Genomic DNA, 5,859 nt, shown 5'->3' on the forward strand with positions numbered 1-5,859 from the left:
TTAGATTAAGAAATTCAGTGATTTTTCGACTCATGATATCCAAAGATAGTTATCCAATATGAATTTTTACGTGGGTGAATTAGGCATATATATATATATATATATATATATATATATATATATATATATATATATATATATATATATATATATATATATATATATATATATACATATATATATATATATATATATATATATATATATATATACATATATATATATATACATATATTTATATATATATATATATATATATATATATATATATATATATATATATATATATATATGTATGTATATGTATATGTGTCAATTTTGATATATCCCACCGCTCAACGGTTATATGATTATGGTGTGGTAGCATGGCTCGGCAGTCCTCGGAGGTCGTGGGGTGGCTGGTCATACTCACGGTTATGGGATACTATCTGAGGTGGTCTATGGAAAGATAATTTTCCCCTTTGTAACATTTATTACAACCAAATTGTCTACTTAGATGTAACCTATACACAACATTAACAACAAACGAAAAGATAATGGCTGGACTGGAGAGGGAGAAAACCTAAGTTCACAACCCTGATCCCTAAAACAAAGTTACTTTTCCTCAATAATTGGCACTGCCCCACCTTATTTTTCATTTCTCCTGCTCTCTGTGTGTCTGGATCCATCTTCTCCGACGGGATCCTCCCGCCGATGGTTTATCGAGGGGCGGATATTCCACGATGTTCTGTGTGGTTGGTCTCGACGACGAACAAGGCGGCCAAGCGGTCGCCACGAGGCCTCTGACTGCGACTGCTGCTGACTGCTGCTGCGTGACTTTCTCCTCTCATTCTGAAGGGATCGTGGCCGGATACCAACTCATTTTATATCAGAGAGCCGTAGAGACGTTCCGCGTCTCTACAGCTTACCAGAAGGGACCGTGGCCGGATACCAACTGGATACCAACATCGGGCCTCGATGTTGCCAACTTTTCCCTTAGCAACAGGCCCCTCCCTCAAAATACATCCAGTCCAGCATGAATAACAAAAGCAACATATCGCACATGAGTGGTTAACTATTTACTGGGCACGAAGTTTTCACTATATTCAAAATAGAATACACAGACATGGCAACGCATCTCAACCGTTTCCTGTTTTTATCAATCCTCTAAAATGTATCCTAATCTAAATGTCGGAATAATTCTGACATATATATATATATATATATATATATATATATATATATATATATATATATATATATATATATATATATATATATATATATATATATATATATATATTACTACATATACATACATGTACATACATATATATACATATATATAGAAAGATAGATAGATAAATAGATTGATATATATAGATGGATAGATAGATAGATAGATTAATACACACACACACACTCACACACACACACACACACACACACACACACACACACACACACACACATATGTATATATATATATATATATATATATATATATATATATATATATATATATATATATATATGTATATATATAGATAGATAGATAGATGGATAGATAGATATATATGTGTGTGTGTGTGTGTGTGTGTGTGTGTCTATGCTTGTGTGTAAGTGTGTGTGCGTGTAGTACGGTTAAGTTGAAGAAATAACTAGTTAATTGAACAAAACAATAAAAATACACGTATATAGATAGATAGAGTGATAGATAGATTAATAGATAGATAGATAGATTAATATATATAAAGATTGATAGATAGATATATTTATATTTATATATATATATATATATATATATATATATATATATATGTATATATATATATATATATATATATATATATATATATATATATATATATATATGTATGTATGTATATATATATATATATATATTTATATATATATATATATATATATATATATATATATATATATATATATATATATATATATATATATATATATATATATATATATATATATATATATATATATGTATGTATGTATGTATATATGTATGATATGAGTGTGTGTTTGTGTGTGAGTGTGTGTGTGTGTGTGTGCGTGTTATACGATTAAAACAGAAAAAATAACTAGTTAATTGAACAAAACAATAAATATACAATAATGAAAAGGAAAATGTAAAAATTATTTGTTCAGATAAACTCTCTAACCTATGCATTTAAAAACAATTACTCTTTTATAAATATCAAATTACAATATAAACAGTACGAGAGTCCAATATAAATACTACAGAAAACATTCTTACCATCATTCCTACAAAATTCCAACAAGAATATATAATTCCTCACTCATTCTTGAGTTTTTAGAAAATGAAAGTAACAAGTTCAAAACCATTTATTCATAGTCAAGGGAAAGCTGACTTAGAACCAAAAAATACGATATGTTTAAAAATACCGACAGACTAACATTTACTTCCACCCCGCACGCGAATAGAGGGGAGAGAAAAAAAAAAAGGTGAGGGAGGGAAATTCTTCAGTCAAAGTGGGGTGTATTCTTTGTTGTGATCAATAGCATTTCTGTTCGTCTATCTAAATTCACTTTTAAGATTTTTTTATTTTATTTATTTATCTTTTATTTTTATTTTGTTGTGATCTATAGCATTTCTGTTTGTCTATCTAAATTCACTTATAAGATTTTTTTATTTTGTTTATTTATTTTTTTTATTTATTCATTTATTTATTTTGAAATTCATTTCACTTTTAAGGAGATTTTTTTATTTTATTTATTCATTTGTTTATTTCTATTTATTTATTTATTTAATTTGAAATTCATCTTCTTTTGAGCGAAACAAATGCACAAATTAGTCATGTTTGGACTGAATTCTGAGTGCGTTTTGTTCCATAAGGAAGTATGTGTGTATATCTATCTATCTACCTATATGTATGGACGGTTGTATGTATGTATGTGTGTGTCTATGTGTGTGTGTGCGTGTGCGTGTGCGTGTGTGTGAGTGTGAGTGTGTGTGTGTGTGTGTGTGTGTGTGTGTGTATGTGTGTGTGTGTGTGTGTGTGTGTGTGTATGTGTGTGTGTGTGTGTGTGTGTGCGTGTGTGCGTGTGTGCGTGTGCGTGTGCGTGTGTCTACTGTAATGTATTCATACTTTTGTTCTTTTTAATACGCGGTCTTGTTGTTAACTGAATCTAATTGCATATTGCGGATACTTTTACCATTCACAAAGAGCTTACACTTACATTTCATACGAACCTGTAAGCTACATTTCGAGAAGGGGAGAGCGGCAACTGCGCTTTACTGCCGTTATTACGTTCCTGTTATTGTCGTAGTTGTTTTCATTAAAGATACTATCCTCTTGATAATAATGCTAACCATTTTGCCTTTATTTTTTATGCGTTCTTGTTCATGAAGGGGAGGTCGGGAATGGCCGATTTTTCTGCCCCTCACAGAGAGTAATTCAAAAGCATAAACGAGAAACGGGGAGGGAGGGTGAGAGAGAGAGAGAGAGAGAGAGAGAGAGAGAGAGAGAGAGAGAGAGAGAGAGAGAGAGAGAGAGAGAGAGAGAGAGAGAGAAACAGAGAGAGAGAAAAAAAGGAAAGAGAGAGAGAGAGAGAGAGAAAGAGAGAAAGACACAGAGAGAGAGAGAGAGAGAGAGAGAGAGAGAGAGAGACAGACAGACAGACAGACAGACAGACAGACAGACAGACAGAGAAAGGCAGAGAGAGAGAGAGAGAGAGTCTGATCATGAATGCTGTAATGTTGAATAAAATTTATTTCTTTTTGTTGTCACTTTTCCAAGTACACTTCTAGTATTAGAGTTGTGGGCTTATACTTATGGAAAATAATGAGGAAAGACATTAGTATTAACATTCCAAGAACTCTCGACAGTGACAGAACCAGTTACTAAAAAACCTGATTTTTTATTTCAACAGTTGCAGTCTCTAAAGAAAACGGTAGATGGTTCGGGACTAACTAAGCTAAACTGGTAAAATAAAAATTGTATAAATTACAAGTTAGATTTATTATTCATTTATTATTTCCTTTTCACAAGCCTTACATTCTACAGCAAATTTCTACATTCGCTTCACAGATGCAGAGACATTCACAATGGTCATCCACAAACATGCATATAAACACGAAAACATAAAGAAGACAGATAAACAAACACATATTCCATTGGTAAAGTACGTATATATTTTTCCTCATCATTCACCTGCATTTCCTCTTTTCTTTTTCGATTCTTTTCTTTTCCTTTCATGCTTTCTTCATTTATTTCATAATTCTGAAATGCTTCTTGAGGCTAGAATCTGCGTCAACTAAACTCAAAAACAAATTAACAGACAAATCAATGAAAAACAAAGGGCAAAAAGTTGGCAATGAACAGTAACTAATTTTACAATATTTCTTTTTCTCTGTTAGAAATATAAGGATTTTTTTCTGTGTATTTTTTTCCAGAGTTTATTCTTTCATTTGATGTCCTTCTTTGAGCTAATTTACAAAACAGCTTTTAACTGTTTTTGCTGTCTGCAGAAATTATCCCTTCTGTAGGAAATATTAAAAAAAGATAACAATAGTAATAGTAATAATAATAATGGTAATAATTATAATAATAATAAGAAGAATCATAATGATAATAATGATAATAATGATAATAACAATAATAATAATAATAATAATGATTATAACAATAATAATAATAACAACAAGCAATACTGATAATAATTATAATGACAATAATAATAATAATAATAATAATAATAATAATAATAATAATAGCAATAATAATAATAATAACAATAATAATAACAATAATAATGATAATAAAATAATTATAATAATAATAACGATAATAATGATAATAATAACAACAATAACAAAATAATAATGACAAAAAAAATTATGGCAATAATAATAATAATAATAATAACAATAATAATAATAATAATAATAATAATAATAATAATAATAATAATAATAATAATAACAATAATAATAATAATAATAATAATAATGATAATGATGATAATTATGATAATAATAATAATAGTAATAATAATAATAATAATAATAATAATAATAATAATAATAATAATAATAATAATAATAATAATAATAATAATAATAATAATAATAATAATATTGATGATGATAATAATAATAATAATCACAATAATAATAATAATAATGATAATAATAATGATAATGATAATAATAATGATAACAATAACAATAACAATAATAATAATCATCATGATTATAATAATAACAATAATACTCATCATCATGATTATAATAATAACAATAATAATAATAACAATAATAATGATAAAAATAATAATAATAGTAATAATAATAATAATAATAATAATAATAATAATAATAATAATAATAATAGCAATAATAATAATAATAATAATAGTAATAATAAAAATAATAATGATAATAATAATAATAATAATAATAATAATAATAATAATAATAATAATAATAATAATAACAATAATAATAATAACAACAATAACAAAACAACAACAATAATAGTAATGATAATAATAATGATAATGATAATAATAATAATAATAATAACAACAGCAACAGCAACAACAACAAAAATAATGATGATCATAACAACCATAATAATAATAATAATAATAATAATAATAATAATAATAATAATAATAATAATAATAATAATAATAATAATAATAATAATAATAATAATGATAATCATGAAAATAAGCAAGTAAACAAATGATAATATATAAAACAATAATAAAAACTATAATAGTTATACCAAAACAACAATAAAAACAATAAAAATGGTATTTATATTAATAGTTATGGTAATAACAAAAGCATCACAAACAGCAACATTAATAACAATAAACAATAAC

The 5,859-nt window shown here is 26.4% G+C and overlaps 1 protein-coding gene across 1 annotated transcript in view; it reads right to left on the reverse strand.

Annotated features, from left to right (window-relative positions):
- Nucleotides 1-3,969: 3,969 nt before the first annotated feature.
- Nucleotides 3,970-5,859, reverse strand: part of LOC113816259 (solute carrier organic anion transporter family member 74D) — a gene marked incomplete at its 5' end in the record, with an annotated part of 25,331 nt that continues 23,441 nt past the window's right edge. Inside the window, 1 exon segment of the mRNA XM_070120556.1 lies at nt 3,970-4,507.

Source organism: Penaeus vannamei, chromosome 1 (assembly GCF_042767895.1).
Source record: "Penaeus vannamei isolate JL-2024 chromosome 1, ASM4276789v1, whole genome shotgun sequence".
Lineage (NCBI taxonomy): Eukaryota > Metazoa > Arthropoda > Malacostraca > Decapoda > Penaeidae > Penaeus > Penaeus vannamei.